Source organism: Macaca mulatta, chromosome X (genome assembly GCF_049350105.2).
Source record: "Macaca mulatta isolate MMU2019108-1 chromosome X, T2T-MMU8v2.0, whole genome shotgun sequence".
Classification (NCBI taxonomy): Eukaryota; Metazoa; Chordata; class Mammalia; order Primates; family Cercopithecidae; genus Macaca; species Macaca mulatta.
The window spans coordinates 85,551,644-85,567,018 of record NC_133426.1 but is presented as its reverse complement, the minus strand read 5'-3'; the positions used below and the strand labels follow the sequence as shown (position 1 = coordinate 85,567,018).

The following is a 15,375-nucleotide window of genomic DNA, read 5'->3' as shown; positions in this document are numbered from 1 at the left end:
TGGGATCTAATGAAGGAGGACTGGCAGGTCAATGTTGTCTGCTTTTGTTTTTTGGCTTTAAAAACAGAAATATATTATCTCTTCTTTTCTTGTAGTCTACAGTTTTAGTTAAAAAGTATCTAGGAAACTGAGAAAAATCCCTTCTTCCCAATCTTTCCAGATGTTCTTGCAGAAAGACAATGGACCTCCATTCTGGATTAACTCAAAGGACACAGTGTTGTCTCCTACCTAAAAGTAATAGACTAGTAAATATCCTGCTGGCAAAAGTAAACTTTCTGTACCTTTTTAGCATAATATCAGTAACACTCAGCAGTATTTCAGAAGGCAAAAACAAATTCACGTTTTCTCTTTTTATAAAATTTTGACAAGAGCAATCGCCCTACTTACTTTTTAATACGTTAAATAGCAAGATTTTCTTATTTTAGACTGACATATTTCTGCAATTGCCTTTATCAGATACAGGTTGAACTATCTTATTAAGTTGTGTAAAATCTTTCAAGTGTCCACACTACAATGGCCTAAAAAATCTAACATTCTAAGCCTTGTTCTGCCTTATAGCCTGATTTATTATTACACCCTTTCAAATGCCCTAGGCTTCCACCATGCCACACTGTTCTAGCATACAGCATGTACCTCAATGTCTCTGTCTGACTGTCTGACTTTAACTTGAACATCCTTATTTTCCAGCTTCCCAGCAACACTTTATCACCTTGATGGGTGGGAAAATTTTGATTATCTAATAGGAGATATTTTGATTATCTAATTTCTTCCCATAAATCTTCCTTGAATCATTTGCATTGGAATTGGCCCTTCTTCCTTTAAATTCCCATAGCATCTTGCATGTACCTGTGCCATAGCCTGATATGGTTCAATCTCTTTAATGATGTAGATAGTTGTCTACACAACCACTAGATTGTAACCTCTTTGAGAGTAGGAACACTGTCCTATTAATTTATGCATTCCTTGTAACAATTAGAATAGTTCTTTACTAAATGCCCATTAGTAGATCTTTAAGAAACACCTGTTAAACAGATACTACATCTGCATGTTTACAGAATCATTATTTTAAATTGTCCAGTTCTGTATCATCTTTGCAGTAGAGCACTTAAAGGCCATTCAAGTTATAAAATCTAAAGGCATATTTAGTAATTGTTAGCTATTGTTTTATTTAATGATATTGGCCACTGAAAAACATTTACATTTGAAAATCCCAAAGTCATTTTTTTAAAAACTTTTTTTTAAACTGATAATTGCATTCAGATTTTTTGTCTTTACACGCTTGTCTCTCCTCTCCTCTCAAGCTTATCTGCCGGGAAATTTGCTCTTCCTTACTGGTAACCTGCCAATGGATAAAAATAACTGCTTTGAACACTGCCCATTGAACTGATTAGGATTTCCTGCATGGTTTCCCCCAAATAATCACAATGTGTTCATTTAAGTGTTTGTGAAGCAAACTGAAATAACTTTAGTAACAAGCAAAATAAACCACCTCCTTTGCAGCAACAATGACCCCTCTAGCTTCACGTCCATTTAACCTTTAAAAAAATCTTCCAGCTAGAAAATTACCATCTTTATCTGCAATCCATGAGCTAAGGCAGAGTACACAACTCAAAACACAGTTATTGCCTCATTTAAAAATCTCAACTCTTGTGGAGATACATTTATGCAGCCACATCGGATTACAATCAAAGAAAGTAAAAACGAAAGCAAGTCAGTTAAAAAAAAAAAAAAAAAAGCATCACCTCCTCTCCACACACATGCACCAAAATGGAGTAGACCACACTTCTTTGTGGCAATGTAGTGCTATTTTTATTTTCCCTGTCATAGCTTGCTGCCTTCATATGGCAGGAAATGACAAGTCCCTGCCCACCATAGCTAAAGGACTTGGCAAGTACCCCCCAAAAAAAGTTGAACAGACACTGGCCTCCAAAACCTGCAGTTTAGAAAAAAATAATATTTTTAAAATTAAATGTACCTGCTGGTTTGCTCCCTTTTATTTGTGCCACGGGCTAATTGTTTATCCCCTACATCATTATTCACTCAGAGAATAAGGCTAGATTCCTGAACACCAGTGGCCCTATGGAATTAATTTGGGCTAGGGTGACTTTATATGTAAGTTAAGCATTGGCTTGCTATTTACTTATATCTAACTTCCTTCCCTTAAATATATGGTGTGAAAATCTAAACAGAGAAAGTATTTCTAAACCATAACTTATGACCATAAATAAAATAATTGTTAATGATGTTATTTGCAATATTTGGTTGCTTTTTAATGATTTTATTTCATTAGAGTGAAAACTAAGCAACTAGCCAATTCTTGAAATTGATTTAAATCAAGTTCAATGTATTTTTTGCCTGTTTCTTTTGTAAAATTTAAACAAGTTTTGGGGGAATGATGTTTACCTCTAAGCTATGGCAAAGAGCCTGAGTTCAGATGTCCCTTTGGCGTACCTAACAACATGAGTATTTGTCAGGTGCAAAGAGATTAGAAACATAACTCTGACGTTCAGAAACCCAATTGTTTGTTTCAGCGATTGTATCAGTAACAGTTTAATTACAAATATGCACTTTCTGGTTATTTTTATTTTAAAATAACCATCAAGTGGTTATATACTTTCATCATTTGTTCTGTGATAGGCCTCTAGTCTACTTACCTACTTAGCTATCTATCTGTCATTTAGACAAGCTTTTCCAGATAGGATCAAGGAAGGTTAAAACAAATAGCTAGCAATCTTAAGTGGAAATTTATCTAAAACTGGGACACTTCTATTTCCCTGCCCTTCCCAACATTAGGAACATCACTGATAACACCAATAGCTCAATGTTTCAACTCTGAAGTATTCTTTAATTCCTCCCTTCTCTCTTCAATGCCTTCTATTTAGACTTCTACTGAGTTTGTCTGACCTTCTCCATAATATTAGTCTGATTTAACTTGTGCTTTGCCTATTTTCTTGCTCTACTTACCTGAATTATTTAACTCTCAAAACCTCTGTAGGTATGCTATCATCACATTCTATATACCACACCAAGGTATACATCTTCATGAAATCTCTTTTGCCTGAGAGGATGAGTAGTAATCTTCATTTGGAACCTCTAAATCTGAGAAAAGTTACCCAAGAAACACATCCTACACACCACACACAGTTAGTACGTTCTATACTTCATAAGTGAGTTCAAACTTTTAGGACATGGGATTCCCCACAGTGATAATGTTTTCTTCAAATAATAAATTTTTTAAAAATCAGGAATCCAAAGGAGTTTGTCTCTCCAAACCTGTCACTGTGAAGGTCTATATGCGTATTTCAATTTTTGGAATTCTCTTTTAGAATTACACTCAGAACATGCATCATATTCTTTAGAATAATTTTATGGGTGACAAATCTTTGATTTTTAAGGGTAGGTAAATTATTGGGAAACAATCAAAAACCATTAATAGCCAGTCTGAACAGTGAAGTTAGAGATCAAGTAGAAAAAATGTCATTTTTATTCAAAAGCATGATATGACGACATTGTTTAAAGACTCATTTTTTCTTGATTAGATCAAACTAATTCCAAAGACAATTTCAAAGAGTATGAGAATATTTGGTGAAATACAGCATCATTAAGATAAGCATACAGCCTTGTGAAGTCACCTTCAAAATGATGACATTTATTTGAAAGTATAAGTTGTGGTCTTTACTTAAATTAGTCATAGACTGAGAATGAGAAGTCTTGAATTCTTATTCTACCTCTGCAATTGAATGCCTGTGTGACCCTGAGAGAGTAACTTAATTTCTGTGGGTCCCCATTTCTTCTCTAAAATAAGCATGTTAAACCGATAACTTTTAAAGGGAATTTTAGCTCTAATATTTTGTCATTTTACTTCTGGGTTTTAAATAGCCTTGGTTCTCCATGCCATATACATTTATTCATATGTATGGGTATATAATATTATATAATATCCAAATATTTGATAAATAATAAGGCATGATTTACAGTAGGCAAGAAGAGCATGGACTCTGGAGCCAGTCTTACTGGATTCAAACCTTGTCTCTGCCACTTCTTAGTTGTGAGGCTTTGGGCCGGTTATTTAAATATTTCTGTGCCTCAGTTGCCTCATCTGTTAAGTGAGATGATAATAGTACCTACCTCTATGAATATTTAATGAGTTAATATTTATAAAGCTCTATAGTAAGTACTATATAAATATATAAAGTAAACAAATTATTAGCATTTTATGCAGTGGAAGATAACTGTGTGCATACACAAATGTTGTGGCCAAAGGTTGAATGCTATCTAAGGTATCTAGGAAAAAATAATTTAATAAATTTTCATGAATATCTTTATACATCTACGAATAAATGTTTTGCTGTTTTGGTTTGTTTTGTTTTTTTGTTTGGTAGTAGTAGTGGTTGGGTCTCTCTCTTTTACTCTCTCTTTCTGTAACTAGACATCATACCTTGATTAGGGATTTTCATGTCTATTAATAAATGGAAATGCACTTGAATTTCCCCCAGTTAATTTGAATTTTGTATCATAACAGGATTGCAAAGATGAACCGGAAATTTCTCCTGTTAATACCTCCAACAGAGGTATAGTACTTCATTTTAGCCAATAGATTATTACTTTTTCCTATGTTTAATCTTTAAACATTTTTCTGGGTACATAGTAGGCATACATATTTGTGGGATACATGAGATATTTTGATACAGGTATGCAATATGAAATAAGCACATCATGGAGAATGGAGTTTTCATCCCCTTGAGCACTTATCCTTGGAGTTACAAACAATCTAGTTGCAGTCTTTACGTTACTCTATAATGTACAATTGATCATAGTCACCCTGCTGTGCTATCAAATAGTAGGTCTTATTCACCCTAACTTTTTTTTTTTGTACTCATTAACTTTTAACAATAGAAATATGCCACTGTCGGCTGGGAGCAGTGGCTCACGCCTGTAATCTCAGCACTTGGGGAGTCTGAGGTGGGCGGATCACGAGGTCAAGAGATCGAGACCATCCTGGCCAACATGGTGAAACCCCATCTCTACTTAAAATACAAAAATTAGCTGGGCGTGGTGGCACATGCCTGTAGTCCCAGCTACTCAGGAAGCTGAGGCAGGAGAATCGTTTGAATCCAGGAGGTGGAGGTTGCAGTGAGCCGAGATTGTGCCACTGCACTCCAGCCTGGCCAGCCTGGCGACAGAGCAAGACTCTGTCTCAGAAAAAAAAAAAAAAAAGAAAGAAAGAAACAAAATATGTCACTGTCTGTGTAGGCTACCCTACCTAACATGAATCACTAATATATTAATATATGAATGTTACAAACAATATGCTTCAGACAGGTGCCTACTTTTTTATCCCTGTCTCACTGAGCTTTCAACTGTACTCATCCTGATTACATCAGGGGAAAGGGCTCAATTGGTCTTGAACAGAGGTTCATTTCCCTTTCATGAGAAAGTCTCACTAGAAAGAAATAATGGGGTGGCCTAAACGAAAAAACAAAAAAAAAAAAAGAAAAGGAAAAAAATGGGGCCGCTTTAATTTGGCTTCCAGATACCCATAAACCCATATATTAGTTTGGTGCAAAAGTAATTGCGATTTTTGCCGTTACCTATATTAACTGCAAAAACCACAATTATTTTTACATCAAACTAATATTAAATACTTGTATAAATCATGAAGGGGATATGTGCACTACAGGAGTTTTATTAGCTGTTAGAACTCTTACCTCCTGGTTTGAACTATAACATAATGCTACAATGATTGGGGTGTTTTTTCCCCCATGTTTAGGTGAACTGTACAGTCATTTGTTCATGATTTTTCAAACTAGGCTCAAGCATTAGACATGTTCCTTTACAATGATTAGATATAAAGGTTTGTGCTTGGGCAATACACTTCTTCTAAAAAGAGATTCCAGACAAAGAACTAAAAAGCAAACAGCATAAACACTTGCTGCTCTGAAATCTGCATCTTCCAAATCTGCCCCTAACCTAATACTTACCAATCAATGAATAGAAATTTGCCAAACATTCAAGTGATTCACCTATGGCTACTGTAATTTTTCTTGTCCACAAACAGCATCAGCTTTCTCAACATACACACATATTATAATATTGTATGCATGTAGAGTGGCCAGTGTGTGCTGAGTGAGATTATATTATATAAGTTTAACATTGAAAGCATGTATTTAATCTGTGCATAGACTTACTTTCAAAATGGGAATAAACACTGTGTACCCTAGTTTCCCAAATCACCTTTTGAAGCTAAAAAGTAGGTCAAACAGCCCATAAAAATCAGCGCCAGGACTAGTGTTAGATGAGTGAGGCACTTTCCTTGGACACAAAATTTAAGGGGTTGAAAAACAACTCAGTGATGAAGAGAAATAGTATTTCAATGCAGTATTTTTAAAATTGAAATGGATAGAAATATTCACAGTAAACAAAATGTCAAGATAGTAAATAAAGACAGGATCAGTATGACTGAGTATTTTTTCTTTGTCTCAGGCAAAAAAGACTCAGCAGAGCACTATTGAAAAGAATGCCACATTTTATCAAATACTTCAGAAACTACAGCTTTTCATGTTCTGTAAGAGTGTACATCTTGATTGCTAGAACCAGGATATTGCCTGGTAATGGTAATCTATCAAGTAGACCAGCAAATGTGCAACATGTGGCTAGCAAAGGCTCTAATTATCTGTCCAGGACCCACAGGGTAAAACAGTATTATTTTAGGAAAGATGCCAAAATAGAAGTCAAGATCATATTTGACTACCTGCTGTTTCCTTCGGTGCTGATGGAACTTCTTAATCAGAGCAATAGGGTCTCCTGACGAAGCATTGGAGAATCTGGCTCGATTAATTCATTCATGCCTTAAAAGACATAGAAAAGCAGTGGTCAGGTGCAGCATGGAGAAGACGCTCAGAGAGGGCTGGGAAATTTCAGCAAGTGGATGCTGAGATCTCAAAAATCAATTACCACAGGAAAAGGAGAGTATATTGAGTTACACTTAGTCATTAGTGGTAGTGAAGTAGAGTGAGTGAGAATCCCTTTAGCAGTTGGCATCTCTTTTTGACATGGCAGCTTTTGGAAAGAGTGAGTGAAGGTAGGAATGTCAGTGGAAGGGTTCATGTGTCACTTCCTGGTCACAAGGAGCCCTTAACTATGGTGAACTATGTTAGAAAAATCACACAGCCTCTTGTTAAACTCATAATAAAGTTGAAGTGTAAAAGCTGTCTTTTTCTCAGTTAGTGATCTTTTCTAAATAGTTGGCATGACCACAACTGTTTCATTGATTATTAAGTACATGTGGAGGGAGATCCAGCTGGCCAGTGGTTGTCAGCACAGCTGATGCTAGGAGACAAATTAATTTCTACACAAAGCTGTCTTACATGTACCCTTAAAATGCTTGTAGATAGTTTCTTGTGTACAGTGATTTAGGGACACCAAAAACCATACCCCAGCTTCCTCTGCTCTGCTTTACCTAATGATCACTTGCTGAAGCTTTTCATCTTGCCAGAAATGTCCCATTATAGATTCAATCCTTTAAGAAACTATGTGTCCAGAAATCTACTGATAAAGTGAAAATACTACAAGAAGGGATTATGTATTAGACTATTAACTGTAATCAATCAGCTAAGCTAGATTTTCCTTTAGAAAGTGGAAGAAATGAAATACAAAGAATACATTTTACTTGGTAGAATGAATTAAAGGAACATAGAGTGGGACAGTTTTAGGTGGGTGACATATTAGGATTACTTGAGATGCCAGATCATAAGGGTTAGCAAAGGATCTTGCAAAGGGAAGGAGAAGAAGAAGGCAGGAAAGACAGAGGGAAGGCATCCAATGCAATATTTTCCACCTACACAAATTTGCTTCAAGTTAATCCTTTTAACACGATGATTTTTATTTAGAATGATAACTTTTGAAGGAATCCTTTGAAAGAGACTTGCGTTCTAATGCCAGCTTCATTTGAGTAATCTTCAACCAGTCGTTCTGTTTTTCTCTCTCTCTCTTTCTGTTTCTTCCTCATGTAAAATGAACAAAATAATAATGCCTACTCCTGGGGAACATTGTTAAGATTACAAGAGATATCATAAGTAAAAACCAGTAAGTCCGGGTTTGGCACATAACAAGTGCTCAATAAATACTACGTATCCTTTTCTTCTTTCCTCTAGCACCTAGTAAGTAGAGTACTAGACACATTAAAACACCTTAATAAATCTCTTTTAATAGAGGAGGAAAAAATAGCGATCAGGATTTAACACACAGTAAAGTTAATTTTAAATTATTTTTGTCTTTGAGAGAGGGTAACAGAGTGGGAGAAACAGACCAAGTAGAAGATGGGAAACCAAAAGGCAGGTCCAGAGGCCCAAGAATCCAAAGCAGCTCGTCATGGGGACTAGGAAAGAAAACCTAGGCCGTAAGTTAAAGTGACAAAGTTATATTCCTTGCTGATAGTTTGTTGTTTGTGAAGACAGAACCAGAACAGCTCAAGCACCATTTTAGTGTGTCAGATATTTGAGATCAAACTAGAGTAATAGTCTGCAGGGACAGAGTTTAGTGACTGAGCAGGATCATAGATTAATCATAAACACCAGACAAACGTAGCTGGCTAGAAGCAGATTTTATTGAAATAGCGAATATTCTTAGGTACTTTTTAATTTTTAATCATTTGATTTGTTATACTTTATGAACAGGAGTCAGTTAAGATATCAAAGAATGGATTTTGTTTTAGAGAGTCACTTCATTATTTTTTTTTTCCAGGATAGCCATATACTTTAAAACTAATCTGCTTTACTTGCAAGCTTTTACAAATCCCAAGATAGGTGATTTAGGCTGAGAGAAAAAGGGTGTATGGAAAAGAGCACTAATCAGAGACATATGACACCTACCTTTTAGTCTTGATCTTATCACTAATTAGTGGTATGACCTTGGGAATGTCCCTTCTATCTCTTGATCTCAGTATTTCATCTGTGGAATGAGGGAGCTACTAGATTATCCCTAAGGTTACTTTGCACTTTTATAGTCTAAGTCTAGTAGAAAGGTTGATTAGACAGATGGACCCAATTCTTGATAAATATTGGGGAAGAGGCAAAGAAACCCTGTGTTCTTCCTCCCCAGTGCATTATCCTTCAGGCCTGACTGAATCATCACACCACAACTTTAACTGCCTGGGCTCTATATCCAATCCAAGACCCATAGTCGTAAGCAGGCTTTTCTAGTTGGCACAGATTTGTTCCTCTCACGGACTACTTCCCATCAAAATATCCCTTATAGCCAGTGTTTCTACTTTTATGCTTAAAACTATTGAGATGTGATAAGTGGATTTAAGCTAATACATTAATGAGACAGAACTAGAAAATAGTATCCAGGACATTCACAGGGAGTGTGTAGGAATTTTCCTAGCAGCCTTTCTTAAATAAAAACATAGGTACCATTGCAGTTCTAGACCAAATGGAGCACAGTAGCATGAAAGGAGAGTAGGGGAGAGGTTATAGTTAGCTTGAATCTCTCATATCATACACTGGAGCCTTTTCAACAGCCTATATATGGAGTAATTAAACAAGTTCAGTCAGTGCATATTTAATGAGCACCTTGGGTAGCATGTCGTGTCCATTGATAAGTTCAATGGTGATGTAGATAACGATTAATGAGCCTTATAATATTTTCTCATTTTCTGGAAGAACTGATTCAGCATTTTAAATAAAAATTAGACTTTATTAATCTTGATTAAACCTTCACTAATTTTGTATTAAGTTCTATGAATGCTCTGCTTTATACAAACAAGGCAGCTGAGGCCCAAAGAAAGTAAAACTCATCCTGAGTTATATAACAACTTAATGGCACAATCAGAACTAGAACCTAAGTTTTAATTCAAAAGGCTTTTGTTCATTTCCTCACATCACACTTCCTCCCTACTACACATTCTATACTATGTGTGTAGCTATTTCTCTTTCCTTCATATGGTCAGACTATCTAAATGTAACCTTTATGTTGTTAAAGACTGTCAATTTTTTACGTCAAATACCAGTGCACAAATCACCAGCAACAAGTGTCCCTTTGTTTTTTTTCTACAATGGTATAGAAACCAATATTCTTAACTGTATGCAGAAGAAACCACAACCTATTCCTGTCCGTTCCCCATCTCTCTCTCTCTAATTCTACCTTACCCCATGCAGAAACAAAGATATTCTCTTTACATTGAGTTCATTCATTTCTGTTGGCATTCAAGACTGGAAGAAAGTGACTAAAATAAGACAAATGTTATTTTTACTCTTTGGCCCATTTCCTGCTGCTGCAGTTTGCTAAACTATCAAGCTAGGACAAAAGAATGGAGTGATGAGATGAACAATACCTTGCTGTAAATCAAGTAATCATGCTATATATCGCAGAAGATAACAAGAAATGAGACATGGCCCCCGCCCTGGAAAATCTGGCAGAAGTGACACAACAGAAAAAAAGAGAGATGTGTAAAATCAATTGCTAGATTGGGCAGGTCAAATGTTAAGCTTGTAGAAAGCTGCCATATATTTAGAGTAGAAACATACAACATACCTTAAAGTGGTTGGACTATTCCATACAGCATTTCTAAAAACAGCAATTCACTGATCCATAAAAGTTATGCCTCTATTTCTCATTTATTCAGCTGCAAGCCTTAGAACTATTTTGCTCCTCATAAGCACTTCAATCTGCAAGCTTAACCAGGCATAATGCTGACATGTGCAAAGGGAAATTTGTCAGGTGAAAGGCAAGTAAAACTCAATGTTCCTAGAGTGATTTCAATCCATTAGCACAAGGCATTTTGCAAATTGCACAGAGGAGCTCTGGCAAAAGAAACACAAAGTTCCTGTTCAGTATCTACATGGGGATCCATACCCTTAAGAGAGAAGTGTCCTCAATTATACCATTTTCTCAGATAGAGAAACTGAAAAATGAGGGAGCTTAGTGCCTTGTTCAGGATATACCTCTAATCAGTCCCAAAGGAGCATAAGTTCAAGCTTGTGATTGGTGCCTGCTGAAAGCATAATTTAGAAGAGAGTTTAGAAATTGATGTCCCAAGGTTCTTCCTCTATTTCCTCTTGGATAGGGAGCACAGACAGAGGAGGCGAGTGTGTAGAGAGCAAGAGAATATGTTGGGAAATAATTAGCATTATCAGGAGACAGACGAGCCTAAAACTTTGTTATTGTGTTTTTCTTCTTTTAACTCAAGATTCGATAACTCACTGGATCAGATGGTTACCACACTGAGCCCCTAAACTTAAGTATGCGATTAGATTCCAGTTAATTCTCTCTGTAACATAGACACAGAGTATGCTCTGAAACAAGAACAGGTGTCGTATAACTCCAAGTCCTTGATCGTAAGGAAAAAGCTTACTCACAAATATAAAAATAGTTCTATCCTCTTTCTGATGGTTGATGTGTAAACTTGATTTGCATATGAAGGATCCCATGTTTTCCCCCAAATTCGAATTCCTTATAGCCAATATAGAATGCACTAGGAAGCCAGCAAACAAGTAAACACATAAATTAATCTATTGCTGCAGAACTGTTTAGGAGAGCCTCTGTGTACAATTTTTTGAGCCCTTTCCTTTTGTTGATACTAACTTGCATCTAAAACCACACATTGTGTTCTAATTTCTAACACAGGCTTATATCTGGAGTTCAGAACCTTTGCTCTTAAACCTTAGCATGCCATAAATTAGATTACACAGAATAAAGCAAAAATTCTAATATGATTTTCTTTTTCCATTATGTCAGCTTAAGTGTAGATGAATGGTGATTCTGTTTAAGGCAAAAAGTTCCGTGAAGTCACACATCTTCTTCCTAAATCTCTTTTGTATAATCAGAATTAATTTGTGTTAGCTTATCCTCCTCAAGTAAGTAAGTTATAAGAGGCAGTGGTTATATCTCGTAAAAATAGAAAACACATCATAAAGAATGGTTGAAGACAAATAAAACATTTAATTTTTGCTTTTTACAATTCTCAATTTTATTCATTTCATTCCCTATTCCCTGCCTCCTTTTCCTTGTTCACCTAGCCTAAATTCAATAAAATGACAGCCTGTTTTGAAATGGGTACATCCTGAATTCTTCTATTACCACCTCTCTTGATTCTCAAGTGGAAAGGGACAAGATAGTGAGTTATAGCTTTATCATATAGAGAGAGCATAATATAAAGAAAGAGCTTTGACAATCAACAGAATTGGGTTTGAAACTCAACCAAGATAGGTATGTTTATCACATAGATTGTGGTGGTGGTTTCCCAGGTATATATTTATCTCCAAACTTACCAAGTTATATATATTAAATATACATAACTTTTTGTATGCTAATCATACCTCAATAAAGTGGTGTTGAAAAAACAGTTGCGTATCATTGGACAAGTTATGTAATTTCTTGAACATTAGTTTCTTAATCTTTAAAATGGAGAAAATAAATATAGTTGTTGTCAAAATGATGTAAGGCATCTTGCCCAATGCTTAGCATATCATAAGTGTACAATTTTAAAAATATATATTACTTTTGATGATAGGACACTAAAAATAAAAGAGCCAGTAGTAGATAAGCTCAAAAAACCTGCTAAATCTTAGTTTCTGAGTAGCTGCTTAGATATTTTATAGCTTTTTCTAGAGTTATTACTAAAAATATACCTGATTTAGAATAGAGTATAAGCTCTACAGGAAAAAAAATCTGTATCAAGGATGGTTTGAATCTGATGCTGACCCTTAGTTCATGATGAGACTTTGGACCTGCCTTGAAACTCATGTATGGAGCTGTGAGGCGGCTCTGGGAACACATACATGTACGTCCAAAATCCAAAATCATATTTGAAAACTGTTATTTTCCCTTTGCTAAAGAAACTAGACTGAACTCCCAGAGATACGGGAATAGAAAAAGGCCAAAGACTCAGAATTCCCCATGAAGAAAATAAAGTCATTACGCTTATGAGTGAGACTGAGCAAACCAAACCTAATTTTCATTCTACAATAAATTATTACAATCTAAATGTAGTTCCTCACTCAGGAAAGGGTTGCATGAAATTAAATTTTTATTTTTAAAACAAATTTTTAGATACGAAACCAAATCAATTCTTTTTAATTAATGTGCTGAAATTTTGCAGGAAAATATAAAGAACTGATCACCACTTCTTTTCTTTTATTATTATTATACTTTAAGTTCTAGGGTACATGTGCATAACGTGCAGGTTTGTTACATATGTATACTTGTGCCATGTTGGTGTGCTGCACCCATCAACTCGTCAGCACCCATCAACTTGTCATTTACATCAGGTATAACTCCCAATGCAATCCCTCCCCCCTTCCCCCTCCCCATGATAGGCCCCGGTGTGTGATGTTCCCCTTCCCAAGTCCAAGTGATCTCATTGTTCAGTTCCCACCTATGAGTGAGAACATGCGATGTTTGGTTTTCTGTTCTTGTGATAGTTTGCTAAGAATGATGGTTTCCAGCTGCATCCATGTCCCTACAAAGGACACAAACTCATCCTTCTTTATGGCTGCATAGTATTCCATGGTGTATATGTGCCACATTTTCTTAATCCAATCTGTCACTGATGGACATTTGGGTTGATTCCAAGTCTTTGCTATTGTGAATAGTGCCGCAATAAACATACGTGTGCATGTGTCTTTATAGCAGCATGATTTATAATCCTTTGGGTATATACCCAGTAATGGGATGGCTGGGTCATATGGTACATCTGGTTCTAGACCACTTCTTAGAAGTATTTCATATTATTTGACCCAATATGACAAGAGGGTTAAAGCATGCAAATGTTAAATAGATTAAATTTAAAATTTTCAAAGCAACATCATACAGTCTTTAGAGGGTCTATATTTGGGTGATTTACTATCGATTTTCATTTCTATTGTGTGTCCAAAATTTTTCCAATGAGTGTCCAAGTGTGTCACTAAATGAAAATTATGAAGAGAAGATTGCATCTCTATGTATTGTGTTCAAGAAGCCCATACAACAGAGGTTCCACAGCATTTGAGGAGGAGCCAGCCTGATTAACCACCATGCCCATGTTCTTCAGATATTGATTTAGCCTATAGTTTTACTCTGGCCATTAATGTTTGGCCCATGTACCAGTCAAGGAATAACTTATAACCTGAGGTGATCAACTTTAATAATTTTTCTCTATTGGACTATGCCACAGATATTTTCAAATTTAATGATTCCCAGAGATCAGTTGGTTTTAAAGTTTCTGAGTAAATTTTCCCCTGGAAAAGACCCAAACAGACACAAAAATAATATTTCTTAATGTAAAATTCTTAAAACTGTAACTTAGAACTAAAGCAGTCGTTAACAAGTAATTATACATCAAATATAATACAGGTTATAGTCTCTATTCTGAAAAACAGCCCTTTTCTCTCCGCAGGTTACAGAATGCCCTCATAGGGTTTACTTAAACAAACTTCCTGAAAAAAAAAAAAAAAAAAACTGAGGGAGGTTTAATCTATTCTCTATAATCAAAAAACCTTTCAGCAAGATGTCAGAGCAAAATTGGGTATCCCCAAATCCAATATATGATCACTCACTCAGGATAACTTGGGCCACAAATCTGCCTTCCCTAAATAAACCGGATGGATTATCTAGACGGACCAGTTTACAGTCTAGTCTTTTACATTCATACTCTGCTTCAGCTAAGTAGAATTATTTTTTTAACCCTAATAAACTTTTAAAAGTCATAGCATTTCAGAGAGAAAGGTATTACTATACCAGATGTCTTCATATGCACTGTGACTGCTTTCGATACAAAACTCTATTTCTACGGTCAGTAGTTCTTCTTCAGAGAGACTAATGCTAGGTCAAATCACTGAACTTTCCTTTGTTAAATTGAGTTAGTTTTATGAAGTATTACAAAATCAGAACTACGTAGTTTTAGCCCTAACTTTCTTAGAAGAGAGAGAAGTTAGCAGGTAATTTATAATTAGAAGGTATAAACATAAAGGGGGAAAAAAGGTAAAAATAAAAACAGATCCCAATAAAAACTGGACCAAAGAACACAGAAGCAGAATGCTATTGTCATAAGGATGTGGGGAAAAAAAGTTAAAGAAATATTTCTTTAGAAAATTAAAGGAGTAAGTCCTTCAGTATGAAAATTAATAGGGGCCATGAAACTATAGATTAAAATAAAATGCAAATTTAAAAAAATAGACTCTGTGGGCTTTTTCGTCTCAGAATATATTTTGCTTATAATATTTAATTGTAAAAACGTATCTGAGAAATAATAAATCAGTCTATCTTCTACATGTTATTCATTTTTCAGCACAACATTTGGCCTGACACTTCAAATAGAGTAGACACCTAAAATAACACACTTTTAGTTTTAAAGAAGAAGTAACTTGTAGGTCATCAGCATTACCTAAAACAGATTAA

General features: G+C 35.4%; 1 protein-coding gene across 1 annotated transcript in view; it reads right to left on the bottom strand.

Moving 5' to 3' along the window:
* Positions 1–15,375, bottom strand: part of GPR174 (G protein-coupled receptor 174) — a 30,193-nt gene that overhangs the window by 10,662 nt on the left and 4,156 nt on the right. The window contains exon 2 of the mRNA XM_015127725.3: positions 6,752–6,848. The gene's annotated coding sequence lies outside the window, so the exon portion shown is untranslated. The remainder of the gene's footprint in view (positions 1–6,751; positions 6,849–15,375) is intronic.